This window comes from Melospiza georgiana, chromosome 7 (assembly GCF_028018845.1).
Source record: "Melospiza georgiana isolate bMelGeo1 chromosome 7, bMelGeo1.pri, whole genome shotgun sequence".
Lineage (NCBI taxonomy): Eukaryota > Metazoa > Chordata > Aves > Passeriformes > Passerellidae > Melospiza > Melospiza georgiana.
This window is the reverse complement of record NC_080436.1, coordinates 17,731,503-17,755,824: the sequence shown is the minus strand read 5'-3', so window position 1 is coordinate 17,755,824 and position 24,322 is coordinate 17,731,503. Positions and strand designations below refer to the sequence as shown.

The following is a 24,322-nucleotide window of genomic DNA, read 5'->3' as shown; positions in this document are numbered from 1 at the left end:
AAAAAAAATCACGGCATAGTGAGGAGAGGACATTGACCAGATCTGTCCAATCATCAATGTAGTACAGCAGTTGAAGACTTAATCCCCAAGATTTAAACTGACTGTCTTGCTGTTCTGTCGCTATGATCTCAGAAGAGTAAGAGAAAAGGAGCATCAGGCCATGACTGAGATCATGCTATGCAGCACTTTAACTGACTTTGGTTTAAACTAATGTACCAGTTCATGCTGCCCAGCGCTTGAAGCATTCACAAAATGGGAACAAACCTGTTCTAAAACTTTTCCAAAGGCCAGCAATGCCATTGTAACAATGTATATTGTCACAGATACAAATATTCTGTGCTCAGGAGAGAATAGTTATTTTTATTTACAAATTCATAAAAGTCAACTTTCTCATTTATGTTGCAATACTAAGCAGAATAGTCAAGGAAGCAAAACACATCTTGCTCAAAACCAACACAGAGATGTTAAGAAACAATAATCAGAAAGAGTGATTTTTTTTTTTTGCTTATAACTTTTAGCTACAGGATTTGATTTCTTTGGCTTAAGGATTTGCAAATGTAGCTCTTGCACAGGAGACTGGAAACAGCATGTATTTGGACATTCATACACATTCTGACAATATGAATTGTTAAATGCTTTCACAAGATATTCCCTGAACCCACTGTGTGCCAGTGAACACTCCATGATTTCCCATTCTGCTGTGAAAGTAATCTTTTTCCTGCCTCACACTGTGTAAACAGGTGTCATGAAATAAAAAGGCATATGGCATCAGTGTGGCAGCAGCATCTCCTGAGAGGGACATCCTGTGGCTGATGGCACATGCCCCATCCCTCAGCCTGTCCCTCCATGGGAGAGAGAGCATGGACAGCTGAGCTTTGCCTCAGAGGGAGCCTGAGGACAGGGATGGGAAATATAGAGGTCTTTTTTGAGGTGCCTCCACCAGGAGACTGCTGATAACCTCTGAGAAACATGTTTGTGATTTGAGTGGCTGAACAACGTGGGGTGACTTAAATTCTTCAGTTTTCTTCTTGGATGTGGAAAGCGGAGGAGGGGCTGGGGCAATGGGATTCACTGAACGAGGGAAAGGGCATTTAATGCTGAATAGAAGCAGTGAAGTGAGGTTTCCCTTTTCTCCTTTCCTCAGTTAATGCTTTTACTGTTGGATTATGCAGTGAAGCTCCCTTCTGCTCATTTCTTCCCTGCTCTGCTCAAATTACAGTCCCTTTTCTGCAGTGGGTCACACTTAGATTTTACTCCTCACCAGCCTGAAGGGAGAATGCTTCAATTTTACAGTGGGTCTTGTCTTGTGTTTTGGCAAAATGCTTTAAGAGATGCAAGTTTTATTTCTGTTAGAGTGAAAAGACAAACACCACACTTCCCAAGGGCTTTAAGGGGGTAGAATGCAGTGCAGGCTGAGTACCCAGATCAGCCCTTTGGAATCTGCTGCACTCAAGATCCCAAATTCACAGAGTCTGAAGCATGTGGGACTCCTTAATTGCCTGGAAGGCACTCAGGTGAAGCACCCAACTGAAGCAATCCTGATCAGCCTGCAGGAGCCATGCAGCTGCTCTGTGGGTGTAGGAGATGGTGAGGATCTCTCGTCTCTACCTCAGTCTGAAATAAATTCCAGTTCAAATGGAACGTGATTATGGAGTCTGGAAAAAAAATCCAAAGACAAAACTGCACAAGAATTAACTCATGTTGAGTTGCTTTATGTGTATTTAGAACAGCAATAATCAACAAAGAATTCTTCTCCTTAAGTAAGCATGATCAGGCCTTGAAATACAATAACACCCAATTCATACAAAACTGAACCAACATGTAAAATTTGCCTTCAGATAAGGCAAATTTTAAATATAAATTTTTACATACTGAAAATGCTGAAAGAACTGACAATTCAATTGAGACTAATAGTAATTAAACCAAAAATAATTGCAATCTTTGAAACCTGCTCAAAGGGAGGAAGGGTAATGCATCCAACAAAATTCACATTCATCAGCTTAATGTTTTGCATGAATAGTCCATTAGTAAGCCACAGGAAACATAGTTTTAGTCATGTTGTTTTCCCATGGCAGTTTTTGTCATTGTGCTTGAAATGGTGTGAGTTAAAATCATCCACATGGCACTCCCTGGGCTGGTGCCTCTCCTGGCAGAAGCAGCTGTAGCTCCATCAACTCCCTGGCTTCCACAATAAAGGTTTGCATATAGAAGGTCACTAAAAGTACCTCATACTTCTGGAAAAAATCAGTGATAGCTGCTCCAATAGCTTATTCTGGTAACTGAGTCTTTGCAGTTAGTATTGCTTTATTAATTCGTCTCAGAATGAAGGATTGGAGACTGGTTTCCTGCCTGCTTTATTAGGAGTGAGGAATTTATTCACAGCTAATTCCCATCCAAGTTAATCTGTGTGACCTTTAGCATGCTGTAGAATTATAATCTTGTGCAAGGCTCAAAATTTGTTTCCAGATAGCTGTTGCAATGTGCTGGCTGTGGGATATTATTCTGCACATCAGCTGAGAAGACTCATGCTCGGTGGTTTCAGTTTGAGGTCACCTAAGTGAGGTAAGCCAGCAAAGGAGGCTGGAGACAACAGAGCTGAACTTTTTCAAGAGCAGAGTGGGTCAGGGACGTGCAATCCCTGCTCTACAGCCACCTTTTGTGTGCAAGGATTTATCTCTGAGGCAGAGTGTAAAAAGCAACAAATGGGAGAGAGAGAGAGAGAAAGAAGAAAGAAGAAAGCTCTTACCTCACATAAACACCATTATTTCAGAGAGATCTAATATCTGTGCTCTGCAGTCTCCTCACCATTACATTTTAATAACTGCTGGAAGATCATGGGTTTACAATACTAAGAAATATTTCTTTTTGATACCTCGAATGCATGACACTCATCACATTCCATCACAAAATTTGTTTTTCCCAAGGAAACACCAGCAGACTCCTGCAGGGTATTTTGAAACCTCATCAAAGTGAAGCTATCCCTCTGAGCTCAGTGGCAGGGATGATCATATGTGCAACTTCCACACAATTCTCTCTGTTTGAGAACACATCACATATGTTTGCTATTATTTTTAATGACAATCTTTCATCTGCTTCTCATAGTAGTAAAAAAATCCACCCAGCTACTGTTTAAAGCACTTCCTAGTCTGTATGCTAAAATCTCCCCTCTTTCAGTTTTGTAGTAATGCTCTTCTCCAACCAGCTTCTGGGACTGAAATCAATTCTTGTCCATTCAGGCATCTTCTAAAGTTAAATAATATACAGAGTAAGCAATTATTCAGAAAAGGTAAGTATAGTGAATGCAGATTGGTAAAGAAAAAGTAATTTTCTTTTTACACTGAGTTATTGCTTCTTAATGTTATTAATGTTTGTTTGTTTGTTTGTTTGTTTGTTTGTTTGTTTGTTTGAAGCCTTTCCTACTAAGGAAAGTAGGTATAGAGTGGAGGCAGACATAGTGCTGCAGGTACAGGTCACTCTGGGCTATGAACTGGTGTTTTCATGTCCTTAGTTTCACTTTGTCCTTACATACTGCAGAATAATGTTGGTTCTTTTCCACAGTTCCAAGACTTCATCAAACCAAGGTTTTTGGTTTGGTTTTTGGTTTTTTTCACTCTACAGCCTGCACCCTGAAGTTAGAATATCTGCTTCAAATTTCATGAATTTAGCTGTGTCATCATTTGGCAGCTTTAGCTTATTTAGCAACTAAAATCCTTTTTTAGCAACTAAGCCCCTTTCAATTTTGTTTTTACTCCTTTGTGCTGATTTTTTTTTTAATTCTCTCTGAAGTATTTTTCTATCTCCTGACCTTTAAAGAAAAAAATCTTTCTGCTGTTCTGCAGAGCTAGGACAGTAGAACCCCGTGGTGGGGTCATGATGCTGAGTGCTGGAAGGTGTGTTTGTGCCCAGAAACCAGAGGACAGGGTAATGAATGCACTTTTCCTTTGCTTTCCTGCACTGACCTGGTGATTGTATCACAATAATGGATGATACAGTAGGTAAAAGAAAAAAAAAAATTCCTGTACCTTCTGTCATCTTGCCCCTGCATATGATATGTCATAATGCATGAAAAGGACAAAACCAGCATGAACATTAATTGTTCTGGATTTGTTTGGTTTCTGGATAATTTTTATGGTGGTCCTGATGTCATGACAAAATATCTAGATGTTGGCAGGACATTAAGCACCCTTTGGTGTTCTTGGATGTTGCAGAATATCCAGCTATGTGAATTAATTTAAACCGTTTTAAAAATACAGACAGTTGGTGGAAAACATTTTTTTCAGCATTGAAACACAATAACAACACTGACAAGACCCCCTGAAGTATTTCACAGGGAGCTTTACTATATACAGAACAGTAACATATTTGAAACAATAAAAGCAAGAGAGTATAGTAACAAGAAAAGTAACCAGTTATAAATTGAAGTATATTTGTAGTTAAAAACCCATTCCTCTGTAACAGCCAACTAGTGTTGCAGCAACTGTTAGGTATTGTACAAAACCTGATGCCACTATTATTTTCTTGGAAGTGATACATTTTATTCTATTAAAGAGAAGCTCTTCACAATACGAGATCAACTTGTGTTCAAGGTGAAAGTGATCCTAGGATCTTACATGATTTGTGAATGTAGCTGGTCTAAATCCTGGCAGAGCCTGCACTCAGTCTCCTGTCTCTCATTTCAATCATTTAATTCCTATTTTATATCATAGAAATTATTCTTTAGCCTATTCAGAATGTCTTTTTTTTTCCTGGATCGATGAGTTTTCTAGTGGTGTGGAAAGGAAGAGTTAGCAGGTGAATCAAGAAAAGAAAATACTTCAGTCAGTAAGATAGGTGCATTAAATAGATAAAAGAAATTCCTTTGGAGTGATAGTGACACCGTGTATGTAATTCAATATGATTTTAAACAAAATACAGACTTCTTGTGTATGTATATATTACAAATAATAATTTTAAAAAATCACAGCAATTGCCAAAATTACTTGTTTAAACTAAGAAAAATAGGTGCCAAAGTATTGATGCTCCTTTGATGGTTTTAACAGCTGTGTGGTTCTGCACACTGTATAATCAAAGGTAAGAGCTCCTGACCTTTTTCTCACTTTGTCTAAGAAAAGACCTGTACATATTTTTTTCCCCTTTAAACTGCTGTGGCATATTGTCTAAAATTTTACTGTGTTATCCCAAAAAAGTCACAGTAACAAGCCCCTTTAGGAATGTGTTCATCATGTCACACAATGCATCACTTAATTATCTCATCTTAGCACTGCAGCAGACCTTCAAATTAATAACTGTTTCAAACTATAGGCAAACAGTAGGTGCCTGACTTAATTAACTCTGCCTGTGATGTGATTTGTATCTTGGTGTTGCTTGTGCTAAAAATGGGCACTGGTTTTTTTTCCTATGGCATATGTCTGTATTTCTCCAAAGGGCTGGGACACTGCAACTTGAGGGGCAAGATTATTGTTATTTGATGATTTAGTTATCATTATGGTCTGCAGATCAGAAGATCTGCAAACACCAAGGCACAGCTAATGGAGTAAAGCCAAACTGATTGCACTATTATTTTGGTGAACTCTTAAAAGTAATATATAAATAAATAAAGAAACAAACTGTTCATAGAAATACTAGAGCAGATTTGCTGTATGGTCTAAATAGAAATAGGCTGTATGATGGATGGTCTGAAGACCCACTGCACGCAACACAGAGATTTTTTTTTTTTTTTTTATTTTAAGGGTAAATTCTAATCGCAAGCACTGTTTCCTCCCTGCACCACCATGGCCATGCAGAGTTCCTCTCAGATACCAGGGTAGGAAATTCAGCCATCCATTACTGGAATGTTTATCTGTCTTTTTTGGCCTAATTGTGGTGAAGTACTCACTTCACAAAACACCATGAGTGCAGCTGAGCACTGTCAAGAAATGGTCTTCTTCTCAGGAGCCCTTCTGGACAGAGAGATTTTATCTTCACTGGGGGATCACATAAAGCAATGACAGTGTTCCCTTGTGAAGGTACAAAGTGATCTTGAAGAGTGCCAATAAAAGCCCTGTCTGGATACAGGTGGCACCCTCCATCTGTCACCTCTGTGTCCTGCTGCACAGGAGGTATCCCAGCATAGCAACATATACTTGGATTTTTTACAATTATTTTTTAAAAATTGAGATTTTTTTTTTCAAAATATGTAATTGCGACTGTTCCATCCTTTTCATCATGGTGAAAAGACTTCTACATTTTAAGACATGAAAACTGCACAGAAACATGAAAGCACACAAAACTAGTATTTTTCTTTAGCTCTGCTACAGATTGTGTGGTAAACTCCATATCAGAAACAGAATATATTATATTGTAAATAATAAATGTCAAACACTTAGCCAATAGTTAATGCTTAGAATCATCCCATGTTTGAATCCGTGATGAATATTAACTATTTTTGTTCATTTTTAATGGTCTTTCTCCTCAGATGTTATATTTGAAGAGAAGCAGTACACTCCTCTTACGGTTGCTAACTGTACCTTTCTATTTTGAGTTGAGTCCTTACGGTTTTTTCAAAGTACCAAATGTTCCTATTTCCTGTGAGAAGGGTTTCCAAATGAGCCTTTGGCAATATTTCTGAACAAAGTGGGACCACTGTAGGAATAAACTGGCTTTGCCTCTCAAATCTCCATGGGGCTTATGAGGCAAAATGACTTTAGCAGGGAAAGTAGGTTAAAGCAAGGACAGGCAGCCTCCTCAATCGACTGAGCTGAAAAGAAGCATAAATACCCACCTGATCCACTATATTTAGGACTCAGTAGTCCTAAAAAAAACCGCAGGACAAGAAGCACCAAGTGACAGAAATTTACAAAAGGTGTTCCCTAACTGTTACTTGGATGATTTAGGTTTAAACTGGATTTACTCTATAGAAGAAAATTAGGAAATCTCATTTGATATAACCTTAATCTTTGAAAGTAATCTGGGTTTTGGGATATGAATGCTTTCTTTGTGTGTATGTGTGTTCCTGCTGGTATATTTTAGTAAGGATTTTAGAGGGTTTGGGATTTTGTTGTGGTTTTTTTTAGGCATTGGACTATAGGTAAGCTGCTTGTATGAGAATTATTATGAAAGATAGTGTTTTGTTAATTATTTCTAGAATTTTTTACTTTAGACACAGATTCTCTAGGGCTTCAAATGTTTTCTTATTTTTTTTCTCTACCTAATCCAATAGCTTTTGTTGTTTTCCACCATGTGAGTTCTTATCAATAATATGGACTTTCCCCCCACCTCCTACCTATAGCTTTAATGAACTGTTACTTCTGGAAATCCTTTTGTAAGTTCCCTAATATATTGCTACACTGCTTCTCAGCTGCAGTTATGAATTACCTTGATTTATTTTGATACTGTGATTAATTTTGACACTGAGGAGTTTTTCATAGCACCAAAATTTACCAGCAGTAGTTCTGTCACTTATGTGCTATTCTCAACAGTATCACTGTGTATCATTGTGGGAAATTCACTTCTGAGAACAGAAGCATCTTAATCTTCTCAGCTTTTCCCCCTTCTTTTTGTAACAAAACAGTGCCCCCAAGAGCTTTTTTTTCAGGAAGGGACAATTTAAGAAAATCGAGTCAACCATTCATCAGTATATGCATTCTCTGAACATAAAAATTCTGCCCAGCATTGCAACCAGAGTTGTTAGTTTGATGAAAGGTCGAAAGAGTGTTTTGGTTTTCTTGTTTTATGTCCAATAATAGAAAGTTAACCAAATGACTGAATGCCTCTAATGTTACAGTTTGGAGAGCTGTGGTATCTTTGCTGGCACTGAAGAAAGGGAGGAGGCTGCAGAGATCACTTCTCAGCAAAGGCCTTTATGGCAGGGCCACTTTTGTCCTTTGCCAGTTGCCATCAGGACAGCTGGCAGTGGTCTGGGAGGCAGCAGGAAGCACTGTTTGTTTGTTTGTTTGTGTGGGGATAAAAAGAGAAGAAAGATAGCATGAAGTGAACAAGAACAAAGAGAGAATAAACAAGGAACAGCTTTAGTTACACCAGTCATAAAAATACAAGCAGCAAGCCTATTAGGTATTTTGCTAAAATACATTCAATATATGCAAAAATTATCCCAAATAGCCTCTAAAACTCAGAGAGGCAGTTTTTTATGATAACCTGAAGTGTTACTTTTTTTAAACATTTTTAAAGTGTCAAGAGTCATCACTACATTTTCTGATCCTGAAAAACACCTACTACAAATAGAATTTTGGGTAGTTTGTTGTCTTTCTCTCCGTCTCATTGCATGGGTTTGCCAGAAGTTGAAACTCACAAATGAAATAAAAACCCCACACATGAGCATATATTTGCTTTAAATAACTTTCAGTAACCTGTCACAGGATCACCTCAGGACTTCACCTACAGCAGAAGTTTAAATAGTAGGCATGGTCTCCCCAACGAAGCCTGCTAATATCTCTCTTTAGCAAAGTGATCTCATTTTCTCTGGTGTATCTCTACAGACCCTTTTCAGCCAGGTCTTAGGCCCCTGAGAGATTTAGTGGTGGAAGTCAGCACTTAGAACTCTCCAATATGCAGAGCTTTCCAGACTGGTAAATAAGTGCGAGAGCCTGGTGTTGTGATGAGATCTGTGCCAGAGCAGGAATGCAGTAACAAGATAATGCTCAGATCAAGCAGGTCAGGTCAGATGCAGCTATTTCTGAGTTGCACAGATTTGCCTGAATGAAGATGAGTGTGGGGAAAAGGAAGTACTATAAAACACACAGAGAAGAAATAAATCATAGCATTCCTAGGTACTCCCAAGTTCCAAAGAATAAAGGTGTTCTCTTGGTTGTGGGGGAGCAGCAGAATGAAGCTTAACGCTGTGACATGAGGCTTTGTTCTCTCCACAGGAGATGTCCAGACCTGCAGCTTCCCACAGCTTCATTACCTATTCACTAAATATTTTTACATGGAAATTATAAACTCCTTTTAGGTCACAGAGTGTGTCCATGATTTAGCTCACTGAGTTTAGAAACATAATTATTCCTCCTTATATTAGAATTACAACTAATTAGGAACTAATTATTAATAATAAAAGAAATGTGCTGTAATTTATCTGTCAAATGCAATGTACTAATATTTTAAAGGCTATACTGGCCTCTCAAATAAATGTAGATAAAGATCTACTCTCTTAATAATCATTTTATGCATCTTCATAGCTTTGACACAATGTGTCTAGTTTTTCCAGTCTGTTAGCATCACAGCATGTACTTTAGGAGTGGGAGAATAAACTGTCCTCTGGGAAAATTAAATAAATAGTTTGTAGGTGCCTTGTGATATTAGCAGACACTTTGGGGTGAGTCTCTTGTGTTTTGTGATTAATATCAACACAGGGAAGTTGTGGTACAGCTAATCAGCATGGTCTTTCACCAGGCATTCAGGGCATTATTTGCAATGCAGTGTATTTATTTTGTTCTGGTTAACAATCTGACAAATTCCTGAGCTTTAGGAAATACTTCACTATGTAACATTCATAAATATAAAAATAACTTGAGGCATTTATTTTCTAGCATTCAAAATTAAACTTTTGCCATAAATCTGGAAGTTTGCTCTTTTTAGCTTTTAGCCAAACAAAGATGACCCTTCAATAGGTGTATGAGTGAGTATGACATTTCTCTGTACAGAAAATAATTCTGCTCTTGAACTTTCTTGTTTTCACCAGTTTTAGTCAACCTTTCCCAACCTGATTTGGAAATACCAAAGCATGATCCCACACAGCAAGTCACTGCTGGCTCAGCAATGATCTGCAAGCATGTATGTGATGTTACTGTAGCTGGAAACTCCAGGATTCCAGCTTTGCATTTGTTAATTACTTGGGTTTGGGGCAGAGGGCAGAGGTCTCCTATTTTTAGGAATATTTGTAACTAATTTCCCTATCGATAGAAGTAATTCCTACTTAGAGGAATTAGAGGTAATTTCAATTGCAAAAACAGGCACTATTTTTTCTCTTTCTTGATTTGATTTATGTGTGGCAGCAAACTCACCAAAGACAAAATGCTGTGGAAGAGAAGGTGATAATGGATGGTTTTATAAGTGGGGTGGAGTGAATTTTACAAAAGTGGGAGCAAGGTGACCTCTGCTCAGAAGCCTCCCTGCTCATTAGCAGGTGGATGTGGCTTAAAGATTCACTGTGGTGCAAAGAAAGAATCAAATTAGGTGTTGTGTGAAGCTGTCATTACTGTGTGTTTCTCTGTACAGTTCCAGCTTAAAGCATGTCGTTCCTTTCATAGCAGCCCCTCAGATTACTGTATCTCATCCCTTCCACATCAAAGTGCTGTCAGCACTTTCATAGTATAAAAAGAACGCAGAGATAATTTTACAATACATTCTCTTCAAACAGATTTGACTTGTGCAGTTGCAACATTTCTTTTTATTCTGGGATTTGCAAAGGGAGATGCACTAAAATGAGTAGCATCTAAAAGCTGAACAAAAACAGGGAACTAAATACCTGTTTAAAATTGGACCAAAGCACCTCTGCAGGGATGGTGAGGATTTTAGGAAGTCAATTCTTCTCAAGTGCCATCTGAATTATACTTCAGTCAGCTTGTAAGAACCTCTGGGAGCGTGGAAAATGTTCATTCTTGAAAAGCGTGAATCATGTCTTTTTATTTACTAGCTAAAAAAAAAACTTGGTACCTTAAAAAGTCTTCAGTAAAATATACAGCAATGTCAGATCTCACTCTCCACCTCAAAGGCTCAGTCCCAGCTAGCAGCCAGCAGCTGGGCCACTGTCTTGACCTTACTGCTCTATGAGAAAGTAAAATAATAAAACAATGAATACAAGAAGAAAGTGAGGGAAGGCAGCAGAAGACAGAACTTCACAGAACTGGCTTTAGCTCTGTGGGTCTTTCTATAATTCCACTCTGCCGAGAACTTTTTTCTTCTTAGTGATTATACAGCTGTGCATATATAAATGCAAATGTTTCCCATTGTATTTCCTTGCCAGTTTTGAAATTTGCCAGCATCTATAGAAGAGGTTGTCACAGAAGTGAGTAATGGTAGGATGGAAACAGAAATGAGAGAAGCACTGTGTCCTTGGCTCTTCATGAATGCAAAGGGACTGTTACTTTATAATAATCTTACAGAGAGGTCACAAACTGATCTTGGTTACTTCGGTGTAAATCGGGAGAAATTCGGCTGAGCTCAATGGACTGACTCGGGCCTGGAATCAGTTATTGCTGAGGTGTGAGCGGGCGCGGTTCTGGCGCTGAGATGCCGATGGAGGGGCGGGGAGGGAGCCGCGCCCGGCGCGGGTGCGGGCCCCGCCCGTGGGGACGGGCCCGCGGGCAGCCGGGACGCGCTCCGCGAGTGGGCAATTGCTGTACAGCCATGCAGGAATAGAAACAAAACGCAGCTTAAATCCTCCTCCCCCAAGCCAGCCCCCGCGATTATGCTTCCAATGACCGCAGCGGTAGCTGTGGTGCCCGCGTTCCCATTTCGGTCCCGGGCATCTGCGGGCACTGGCACTGAAGCACAGCACAGTGGGATGCCTGGAAGGCAGCGCTGTGCCGGGTTAGTGATGGGCTACATCACTTTAGACAAAATGATGCTTCCTGACACCCTCCCTGTGAGAGCCACCCTGTAGGAACAGGCTGCAAACAAACCACAACATCCCTTTCCATCTCCTTCCTCCACCTTACCTCCTCCACCAACAACCAAGCGACTAAGAACATGTTCAAATATATTGTATCAGTTTAAAAATTACACTTCCCACATGATGTATGCCATTATTTTTTTTTCACAGATAATTTAACCCAAAGTGGCACATATATCAGTGGCTGAGTCTCAGTTGTTCTCACAAAGGAACCCCAGTAGTACAGTGGGATGTTTTGGGGGTAGGGGTCTGCACTCTTGAAACCCCTTCCCCAGGCAGCCTGTTCTCCAGCTTCATTAGCATTAATAAAAGGAAGAGGGGATTACAAAAAAAACCAAAATTAAGAATTTTGTTTCTTTTGCCACGTCCCATATATTAGCCATATATTGACTAGAGGTCTATAATATCACTGCAACAGACTTATTTAATCCCGTGCAATATTTACCCACTAGTGATTTTTTTTTCTCTCTGGTAGCACACATAAATAAATGTGAAGAAAATAAATACTGAATAGGTAGCTAATTCTGAAAGCCAAGGACGACATCAAATTTAACAAGGACATTAATTCTCCATTTCCTTTTGTTCAGTTCTATTATAATTATTTAGTGCTGTTTACCTTTATCCATTTGTTATGCTCAAATTGACAAGTCTGGGAAAAACAGTAAATAAATACATAAAAACCATGATAAACCCCTTGACCTATGACAAGCAGAGAATAAAGCCTTATTTGAAAGGGATAAATAATAAGGAATTACTTGATTTTTCTGAAGTTTGCTTTTTAAAAAATATCCAGGAATACAAAATATTAACTCAATTTTGCAGTAAGTTTGAACTAGCTGAGCTTAGTCTTTGAAAATGGGAGAATTCCACCGTAGACAGCAGATTTGGCACTTTATTTTGAAAGATAACTCTAAAAGGGAAACTTGCTTGCTCCCCACTTTACTTCCTACTGCAAAGTCCAAATGACTTTACAACAAAGTTGTTGTACTTTTATAAAGACTCTGCTACTTAACCTGAGGGTGGTCATTTTCCTCATCCACAGTGCTTTTAGACAACCTAGAACATTTGTCTCTGCTTTGAGCACTACCTGTGTACCTGCGTTGTAAATGAAGAAAACTTCCAACTCTTTAATTTTCTCTTCATTAAGCTCTTGTAGGAAAAAGATTTAATATAGAAAAAAGATACCAAATTAAAGCCAGTGTTTCAGGCAAATGCTATTGTGATGAGAGGTATGTATCTTTATTGAACACAGACCTCAGAGCTGACAAGAATCAGGATAGTAATGATTGCCTGTGATCCATCCAAAGCCTATGAAACATCCATGGGGTCCCTGGGCGGAGGCTGAGGAGTGCAGGGATTTGCCACTGTCCTTGGCTAAAGCCCCAGCCATAAGATGATGGTAGAGCCCCTCAGAGCTGAAAGGTGACTGAGGCCTGTAGGTCAAAACAAAGGGATCTTTTCCACATCAGTATTACAGAAGGAAATCACGTTAATTAGTTAAAGAAGCCCTCTGAGGGCACTGAGACAGTGTGTTATATTTCTGCTTACAGGGTGCACATGGCTGGGTCACGGCCATGCCTCAGTAGATGTTGTCATGCTGGGGGCCATATGCTTTTAAGTTTCTCAAGAATTAATAAAGTCATAAAGATTCTGCTTCCCCCAGCCTCTCCCATGGGTCAACAAAATGATGGAATTATGGGGTGTGCTGCTCTGGTGTGCTCTCACAGGCAATACTTTGAACATCTAAATTCATCTCCTTCACACAGGGAACCCATAATAATTCTACTGACAAGTACCAAGGCAGACTCTGCACAGCAACTTTCATGTGCAGATATCCTGGCTGAGCCTGGTGAGCTGGCTGGGCTGGGCAGGAGGCAGACAAGTGGAATTCCAGTTTTATATATGGGCACACATGAGGGAATTTTGAGGTATTGTGTTCTAGCTAACTCCTGTCTGCAGAGCTTTAATCCATCAATCACCTTCCAGATCTATAGTATTTATTTTCTTTTGCTAGCCACAGATCTGAGATTCCCTGATACATGTCAGCCAGAACAAGATTTCCATTTATTGATATCATTCAATACATGGAATGTATTTGCCATACACAGAATTAAGTGATAGGCTGATTTTTATTTGTCTGAGGGGGATTGTAGTGGTCAGAATTAAGGACAGAATTTAGGACCTTACCCTTCCTAGGCTGCTGAGTCTCCTCAGATTCTGTAGACTTCAGTGAGGAACAGGGGACAAAAGTTCCTTGTGGAATGGTGTCTTTGGGAGTTGTTGACTTGTGACAGCCAGCAAAGCTGACCTGGCAGTGGGGACAGCTTCTGTGCTCATTATACATCTGATATTACTGAAATGACTTTACCCAGAGTATTACACAGTGCTGGTATGTTGCAATGGAAGGTCATTGCTGTCAAATTCTGTACCTCTGCTTACTGAAATGAAAACCATAATAGAATGTATATGTAAAAATTCCTTTCCTCTGTTACCATGGTGATTTCTCTTAAAAAATACCACAATAAAAAATATTAAGTAATGATTACATCATGTAAAAGCAAACAAACCCCATGACCTGGTTCCCTTGAAAGGTTAAGCAATTCTGACTAGAACAGGAACTATCTGCTAAGAACAGTGAATTGTTATGGTGAAGCTGGAGGGTGTCCTATAGAAATGAAACTAATGAATTAAGAAAAACCCAACACTGATAAGTTTGCTTTACTTAAATTAGTTGCCACAAGAAATCACTGAAAAAGGAGGCTTTTATAAATTTTTTTTAATTGGACTATTCTCATGGTGTTAAAAGTGTGCATGTATGAAAGAACTGAATTGTAGAATCTTTAATGATGACCTTCTTTTGATAACTTAGCTTTGGCATAGCCCCTGCTTTTAAATGAGAGCCCACATTTTGTAGTGCTGGCTTAAACCCACTGTATGGCTACTGAGCTTCAGCAGGTTTAGCACTTCTCTACTCTAGACACAGCACTTGTATGTTTTTTCCTCCCCAAAGAAGTAAATTATTCATACAGCATCAACCTTTTTTAACCTAGCTTCTGACAGCCTGGGATTTTTCCAATCTCAGTTGAAACTGTCTAAATAATTTATCAAGTATTCTTTCAGTGTACAATGAATTCTGAAACCTAAGAAATGTTAAATGAGATTCTCTGCCCTTACAGTATGAGTGGGTTACTGAGGTTAAGCTAGTATTTTCTTTGAACTTTTCTCAGTCCCTGTTTTTCCCCATTGTACAGTCTCCTTTTTCTCTCCTACTGTCTATTAATTTTCATGACATTTTCTATTTATCGAACTTTTCCTTTGTGTTTCTGTTTCTCTTGCCACCTCTTCCCTTGCTGATGTTTTTCTATACCTCTTCTTCATTACAGTAAGACAGCTCTCCTTTAAGATGGTCCCCCAGAGAGAGGAACCATCAATTTCTAGTCCCAAGAAATTATGGATCTTTCAGTCCTGAGTCTTTCAGTCCCGCCTCAAATTTAACTGCACCTTCTCCTATCCCCATTAAGAAAATGGTGACAAATCACAGAATCACAGTCACAGAATGGTTTGGTTTGGAAGGGACTTTTACAGTTCCTGCAGTCCAACCTCTGAGGGCAAGGACATCTTCAAGTAGATGAGGTTGCTTAGAGCCCCATTCAACCTGGCCTTGAATGTTTCCAGGGATGGGGGATCTGCCACCACTCTGGACAGCCTGTTCCAGGGTTCTGTCACCCTCATAACAAAAAAAAAAATTCTTCCTTAGGTCCTGTCTAAATCTAATTTCTTTCAGTCTAAAATCATTACCCCTTGGCTATTGCTACAGGCCCTGCTACTAAGAAGTCCATCCCCAGTCTTAAAAATCTTGAGGTCTTTGGTAAAGAAGAAAGATGCTTGCACAGAACTTATATCTGCAGACAACATGGAAACTTGAAAAAACATATTTTCACGTCAGGTATCTCACACACACAAACTCCAATCCATTTCTATCTGGTCAAAACTGCCTCTAAGATTGCCTTTCTTATAGCACTTTGATAATTATGTCTCAAAGAATCAGTTAAGTTTGTAAAAGCACAAAAAACCCTTCATCAAGACTTCAATCCATTCCAAATTTTCCAGCAGGTATTTTAATCCTTTTAAAGTTTAGTCAGTGGCTTTCAATTTTCAGCATGAAAAAAATAATAAAGTAGCACCCCACAGAGATTTTATTTAGACTCAGCAATTCAGTACTGTATCCTTATGAATTAATGATATCATGAACTGTACTTCAAGATGTCTGAAATAGCCTCACAGCTGAAAACAGCAGAAATCTGGACTGGCTGCTGAATTTCTGTAATTCTGCTGTGTGGTAACTGTTTAAACTGAATGTTATTCCTTTAAGGAAGCTATTTATTTTTAAGGTTTAAAGCAAAGCTGACTTTGGAGAAACTGACCTGCCTGAGTCCCTGTGTCAGAGAAGAAATAGTGTCCAGGCATGATTTTGTAGGAGATGTCACCAAATTATTGTTCTGAAGGTTTCCTCATGCAAAACTATGTTCTTTCTGTAAATATTAAAAATAAATTTGTTACATCCTAACTTGTGAGTTATTATTTGATTTTAATTTGAGGAGCAAGAGTTCTTCCACTTTATAGCTATTTTAAAATTAATAAAATACTATGCACATGTAAAGATTTGTTATAAGATATGCAAGCTTGCCTGTATCTGACATACTGATATTGATATATGATAATTTTTCAGAAGTCTACAAGAATTTCACTTTATTCCAATAATCTAGTTTGCCTTTCATTTTTTATAATGTAAAATTTAATTATTAAGAAAGCTTTGTCACTTCATAGCTCTCTCTGCTGTATTATTTTCCTTTTTTACAAACCAGTCTGCTTGGAGCAGAGGAAACTGGGAAGGGATGTTCCATAATCCAAATTTCCCACTAGATGACGCTCTAAGTACAAAAACACAAACTTCAGCATGTTCATAAATTCATGTGTGAGCTGCTGAAAAACATTACATGTTCATTAATTTACAGCTCTTATGAGCTTATAAAGATTGATGATCTGGAGGCACAGTGGCCTGTGAGAAATGGGAAAAACAGTGGTTCTTCTGTTCAAAAGTATGGCTATAGATATTTCCCTTGGTATGTCTATGGCCATAGCACATCACTTAACTTCAATGTTAATTGTTTTGGTCACTTGTGCTACAACACACTTGCTAGCACCATTTTGTTCTAATTTGCTCTAAGCTTACTCTAATGTGGTTAAATGTCAAAATTTACTATACTTCACTCCCATAAGGTGCAGTAATTTGAATAGATATCTCGGTATTAAAATACACCATGTATTACATAGATACATTATGTAGAAGCATGCACACTCACACATATTTACCAACTAGAATAAACAGATAAAAGCTATTAAATAACTGCATTCACCTGACACCTCCCCCACAGACATCTTTACATAAAATAAAGTACCATAAAGGAATTATTGTCATGTCAATGCCTTCCTTGTAAAGTGTCTTCCATCTGCACAGATTCTTTATAAAAGATGTGAGACAAAGTTATGAAACTATATTAGAAAACTTGAGCTGCTGGAATGACAATTATGTATAATTCAACTTCAATGCTGTAATTGTTTATGTTTTGTATCATCCGTTCTAAAAAAAAATGACATTTCAATCTTTTTGATTTAAAATGATTGAAATGCTTATAATCAAAACACAATATGCAAAAGAAAAAAAGGAAAAACAACCTAGCAAAATTTCAACCAGAAAGGCTGCTATTCTAAGAAAACAATGCTGGCATTAAAAAAGTTTCATCTATTCTAACATTACAGTCACCTCTGAGTGCCTTATCAGCAACAGAGTGTGTTGGACGAGCTGTATGGACAAACTTTGGGATTTGAGAGAAGTGGGCACACAGCACAATTACACTGAAAATTTGTTTGAAGGTGCCTTGTATTTGCAGCAGTGGCAAGCCTGACTGATAAAATTCCTCCAAATCCTAGAATAGTAAGTTTGGAATGTGCACAAAATGAGAAGATGAGTGTTTGCAGCAGAACATTGATGTGGAAGATTATTAATTGTTACTTTTATATTCATATGCAGTGTTAAAGACCTTCATGTGTACATTTCCCTCAGTCTGTGAGTGCTGGTGTCCTGGTGTTATGATGCTTGTATCCCCATTCATCTGTTCTGTGCCTTTAAGACCGGCTCTGAAGAGTGGAAGTTTTGTTTGGGTTTCTCTTATCAGGGACACAGAGAGGGGCAGTACATAGGGCTGTTTTGACTTCTTGCTTTCATCTTGCTGCTTTGCTTGCTCTCTTTTCTGCTCTTGCTTTTGCTTCTGCTTATTAGCTAGTTTAGCTAAACAGTCCAAATGCCTTTCTGGACTGTTTCTCCTCTCCCGTTTCTGTGACCATCTCGAACCTGCCCCAGCGCCGGAGGGACTGAGAACAGAGCAACCAACCCCGAAGAGACTTTCTGATTTTGTCATCTTTCTCAGAGCGGTGTCATCGGGTATTGTTCATTTTGTGTGCTGGGGGTGCTGGGCCAGTCAAATAAACAGGTTCTTTCCACCTCTCTCCGAGGAATTCTTCCTGAACCGGTTGGGGGGAGGGGCCCTCCTTTGCAGATTCTTTAACAAATTTGCCCTAAACCAGGACAAAATATTGGTGCCCAAATGTGGGGCTCGAGAGAGAGTGGAAAAATGCTGTTTTGTCTGCATTTTGGTTGCTATTACTCTGTGTTCGTTTAAATCAGCTAATAGCCATGCTTTTTGAATTCATAATGTCTATTGGGGTGAAGGTTTCCATGCATTTCTGGTCCCTAGGGTTTTTTGAGATTTTAATACCTCTCTGGTCTCTAGGTTTATTTTCTTATCCAGAAATAGCTTTAGTATTGTCCCTAATAAGTAGTTTTTACATCAGAGAGGCAGTGACCAGAATAGCTATCCTGCTGGGCTTGGTGGCAATGATGTGCAAGAAGTTTATAAACATGCTGGGGTCTGCTCCAGGTATGAATGGTTCATGGCTATGGTTATGCATCCAGTTTGTTGCAGGAGGAGCAGGAGGGAATGAGGTTTTTCAGCCTCTGCTTTCCTTCTTCTCCTATTGGTTGGTTGGTATTTTAGGTGCCATGACAATGACAGCTTTAATGGGAGCAGACTTGGCCACCCTGCTGTGAGAGACTAGTGAAGCACATGATTTTAATCTTTCATGTATTGACATTCTAACTCTTTAAAATACATTCAGCTACAGACATATAAGATACTGAAGCTCTGTTTAATAAACAATTTAACAAGATTCTGAACTTCATTAATAAATTAAAGAGTATATTTACTCATATGGAAGCCTGACCTGAATGTCCAGATTTCTTCTTTGCATCTGTATTTTCACGTTAAAAATCCCTTAACCTTCTGGCTTGAGATAACTTTTATTAGGATTGTCACTAATAACACATTATGAGGATCTACATGGAGAGGTTTTTTCTGTGTTTTCCAACCAATCACATGCTAACTATTTTCTATATAAATTTTAATGAAAATTTATGCTTTAATGAAAAAAAAAATCTTTGTTGCTTGATGAATCAATACTTACGGTACTAAAAAAATGAGGTACCAATACTCATCTATTTCCTGAGAAGTACCAGGAAGATTAAAAAAAAGAGGCTTGAACCTTTGAGCAAATGTTATGTGCTGTTTACACCCTGACTCTGCCCAAGTAATAGAGACTTGTGTCAACACATGACTCCACTGGCTTCAGGCCACAAGGAAAGGGCTCTTACAAATCAAAGAGCAATGTTTCTCATTGCAAGAAAAAAGAAAATAAATCATGACCTGTGCTTCCCCATTACTGCAAATAATGAGATTTTTTTAGTTATAATACTCGATTTACATTTTTTTACAGTTCTAGAGCATTTGGATTTCATATTTTCAAGATTTCTGGAACAATCATGCTAGATACTTATTTCTTAAATCAAAAAATTAGTCCACAATTCTAGTTGGCTCAGCTGCACTGGCAGACCACTTCTGTGTGCTCAGCTACGTCAGCAGAAAAACGCTGCCTTCACTTATGTCAGTCAGGAATGCAGTGCAGCTCCACCAGCCAAAAAATTCCCTCTGTCAGCGTGTCTTGAGTGTGTTCTGGGGCTCTGGCAGCCCCTCTGGCTGCTCTGGCACTCTGCAGAGGCAGTAAAGGCCAGCCCTGGAGCCACGTGCACGTGGGGACCTGCCCTGCCAGAGCCCCAGGTAGCCTTTGAACCCCTGTGATAGACGGTGATCAGCAGCTCACGTACAGGTTTAAACCTGGACTCCCACCCCAAGGAAAAAGTCTGCATTTTGTCCTCAGATTTGTTCCAGCTTCCCTGCAATGTCACCAATGTCACCATGCACAAGGGACACTCTGGCACTGCAGAGCCTGCCTGGTGCCAGCCACGCCAAAGCCCAGCTGTTTTCATGGTGTGAATGTGTGGATTTACACCTGCATGTCTTACAGCTTTCAGAGATTCTCAGACTCCCCAGGCCTAGCAGAAAGCTTTATCTCTACTTCAGTCTTGCCCAGCATGGGAACAATACCTTTTGTTTCCAACCTGTATCTGTCAGGCACCGTGAGTGCATGTCTCAGAGGCTGTCTCTGTTGAGTGATGAGAAAGTGAAGCCAAATTACAGCAAAGAGGACGAAAATTAGAGCAAAAGAAAGAAATTAGGAGGAGTATGGCTCAGTGGATGCCAAAATCAACATCTCCTAGTCTTTTAAAATATACTTTGAGAATTTTGAGTCCATTTCAAACTCTGGTTGAGGCAAAAAACCTGAGGTGCAGCCTATACCTCATTGTGTCTCCATTGTTTGAATGGAAGGCGTTCTCAGACTGATGGAGGACTTTTCCCCCCCACATACAAGAAAAGGACACTGATAAGTGTCACCTGTGACACTGAGTGAAGCCCACACAGAGCAGGCTCCCAGGCTCTCTGGGTGGGAGAGAGGGCAAAGAAGGTTCAGCAAAGAGCACAGTGTCTTCTGGTTTGTCAGTAGCCCTGGGATCTGACTGCTGCAAAGAACAGGGAGGAGAGAAAGGAGAGTAAATAGCCACCATCCCTGATGTAAAAAGATTTACTGAGAGCACCTTCTCAACTAAGGTGTGCAATAATTATCTACGTGTCTCCACAGGGCTTTATGTTGAGACATGAAGAAAAAAGTTTATTTTTAATGATTGAAATAAAATATCTGATGTTGAATTGAGCAGACAAATTATTTTAAATTGACATACAGCCAGTATAAAGAATATATTCTTTGCAAAAACTGAATGAAAATATGCAAAAATGAGATTATAACTTTTTTTTAGTCCATTTGAATGACTTCCCCCATCCTTCTACAGGAGAAGGCCGAGAAAGCGAGAAGTGTTTGAAAGTCAAAATACTACTTTGCACATCTCTAATGTTTTCCATTCTAGGATCTCTAGTGCTTTACAGGCTTAATGTGATTAACTTTATGCTCAGTAAGCAGTTCTGCCCATAAAAATAGGTAGGTCTTTACAGGATTAGGGCCTCAATTTGTCCTTAAAGCAGTGAGCAGTGAATATCACTGCTTTAACAGACAGAGCTGTATAAATAACAGATACTGTGATATGCCTAAAGATCTGTCAAAATGAAAATTGTATGGGATTAACCTGAAACAAAACTAAAGAGATCTCAAATTTGCAGCAAGCTGCAAGGAGAAGCAAAGAAAGAAGAAACAAAAACCCCCCAAACATAATGAAACATTTCCTTTGATTAAAATATGAAACATTTCCTTCTTCAAGCTCTTAAAATGTCATTCTTTGGAATGAAATGAGAATTATTTAAAATTACCAGTCAGAAATTAAATAGAAATTCTCAGTATGTCAAACTGAAACGTACTTTTCTCTGTACACAGCATGACAATTGTCACATCATAAGGAATGTCCTTGGGTGGGGAATGTTTTGTGGTTTCTGCAAGAGGGGCGGGTGGAGCCTTTGGCACACGGCTGTTGGGGGGAGCTCCCTCGGTTTGGGGGTTCAGGGGCAGCTGTTCCTGTTTTGCTGAGTGTCCCAGAGGTGCTCTGCTCACGGCACAGCGCATCCCAGGGGTGCCCTGTTTAGGTCACAGCCCATCCCAGGGATGCCCCGCTCAGGGCACAGCCAGTCTGAGGCACACAACAATTTTGCAGCACTGAGGCCCCCAGATGTGCAGCCACAGAGGCCTGAAAGGGTCTGATCCTTAATGCTACAGGTCCCTCTTCCCTTGTGCCCAGGTTGACCCATGCCATCTCGCTCAGGGATCCCTTTGCCATTTCTCTCTCCTCTCACATCTCTTGGGACACACTTTGTGCATGCAGATTGCGCAGAAAATGACTCAATTTTTTTCCTGATTGTTTCTTCTCCTTGTGTTAGTTGAGGAAAGATCTAATACTCTGAGAAACTTGTTAATAATTTTCTAATAAAAGCCACTTAGAGGATAAGCAATAGCAGAACCCCCTGCACAGGAAAAGAGATGAGGAGTCACACAGCAAGACTGCAGCTCTCAGGGACTTCAAGAGGGTTTTGATAACCATGAACAGAAACCAGGCTTTAGGGCTGAGAAAATCTGAAAAGTTTCCTGAAGTCCTCTGCTAGCTGAAGGGAAGGACAAATGACAAAAATATTTCTTCACTGAAGTCATACAAAAAAAATGTAAAATAATTTTAAAACTATTTAAAATTTAATGTGAAATTATGTATCCAAGCAAATGTTAAGACTTAGACTTCTTCTAATTTACTGCTTAAAAAATCCTATTTAATTAATAAGGACCCAATTCATAAATGAGTTGAAGAATGTTGCTTTTCAAATTATATGCAGTATCACCAGAACATTATTTTACTTTCACTTTATCCTAATCACTTTATTAACAACATACATAATGTGCTACTAATACCTTCTATATTTATCTTTGCAGCAGCACAGATGACAGGTTCTGTTTAGTTTTGTAGGTGTAAGTATTTTCAGGACTGCAGAAGAGCTTTTGGCCAAATGACTCTGTGCTGCAGTTCTGCAGGAGCAGAGAGAACATGTGCTTCTTTTCCAAATCAGTCACACACAGTAATGAGATCAATTTCGAGTTGAAAAGAACAGCCTATTTTGTTATTACAAAATCCATGAATAGACATAGCAAGTGAGAATGAACTCAACTAATTTCAGAAAACTGAAGGTCCCCAGCACAGATTTTTGAGAACATTTGCAAACAGATGCCTCTGGGAATTTTCAAACCTACCTACAGGTCACCTTGTATCCACCAATACCTTTGGAAACAGGAGCTTGATTGTCACTGCAGTTTTGAAAATCTCATTAGACCTCTACTGCAGATTTGGAATCCTAATCATTTAGAGTGACAAGAAACAAACTTCCCATTCCCTAAGTTAGTCAATGTAAATGTAATGCTAATATATATTTTAATAAATGATGCTATTGATACTTAAGGAAAAAAAGGGGTTACTGACAGTACATTTTCCAAATCTCAGTTTGTACACTTTGTGTGCTGTAATTGTACATTCAGCTTGATACAAATTAAAAAGCAGCTTGTCTACTAAAATTGAAGACATAGTGAACTAATGGAATTTAAGGTTTCTACAACAGAATTTGAATAAATATATGTTTAATTTTCTGCTTAAGAAAACATGTATGAACAGTATGTAGTAAGAAATCTCCACCTGGAGTAAAGGCTATTTGCAGTTGCAATTTTGAATGATTATGCATTCCATTAAGGGCAAACATTTTTAGAATAACAAGGGAAAGTGTGAATGTAAACCAAGTTTAAAAGCAGTTATTCAAAACAAGATTCCATGATTCAGATCTGTAATTTATATCACGGTGATTTACATGTCAATTCATTGTGCTTACAGTATTTTCCTCTAATGTAATTAAGCTCTTGAATTGGAGACCATATAGTTGTACTGAGCTGCAAAGACATCTTTCTAATCTCTGTGATTCCATTTTACACATCTGTTAAGGGAGAATAAAAACTTTTGTCTTTTATGGGTGAAGGTACCATGCAAATGCAAATGATATTATACAAAATGGTAATTGAAATGGTAAAGGAGCAAGGGGTTTTAATAAAATGACAATTCAAGACACATGTAAGTGTCCCTGTGAGAATGTTGATTGAATTGAGGAAAGTTAAGAGTAAATTTTAAGTGCCCATAGAAAAATGCATTGAATGTTAAGAGTAAATTAAGAAGTGCACAGGCCAAGGGACAGAGCTGTCTCAGAAACGGATAAAGAAAGAACTGAAATATTCCTTTGAGGATTTGGGACAAAGGATCACTCAGTCCTTGATAACAGTGCAAAGCAGGTTGGGGAATAGGCTGTGGGGAACACAGGCATAGTGACACTTCAAAAGACAGAGGAACTTGAAAAAGTTGAAAATGCAGTTAGCGACAGATTTGGATCTGAAGAGAGAAAAGAGCAATAGTGAACACAGCTGGATATGATCTTTGATGCTGAATTACACAAGGTTTAAGAAGAATTAGGGCCTTTAGAAGATACTGTCATTGGGCATTCTAAGCGGTAACTGCAGGGCAGAGCAAAGGCCAAGCTCTCCTCTCTGCTCCACGGGCACAGCTGCTGCTGGCAGGCGGCCCTGGCGAGGCCTGGCCAGGTGAGCCTGGCACACAGCACCGTGCAGATGCTCACGGCGCCCGGGGCACCAGCTCCCAGGGGGAGAATGAAGGGAACCATAAAG

At 39.1% G+C, this 24,322-nt stretch overlaps 1 protein-coding gene across 1 annotated transcript in view; it reads right to left on the bottom strand.

Annotated features, from left to right (window-relative positions):
* CWC22 (CWC22 spliceosome associated protein homolog) overlaps nt 1-24,322 on the bottom strand; it is a 203,227-nt gene that overhangs the window by 28,006 nt on the left and 150,899 nt on the right. The window lies entirely within an intron of this gene.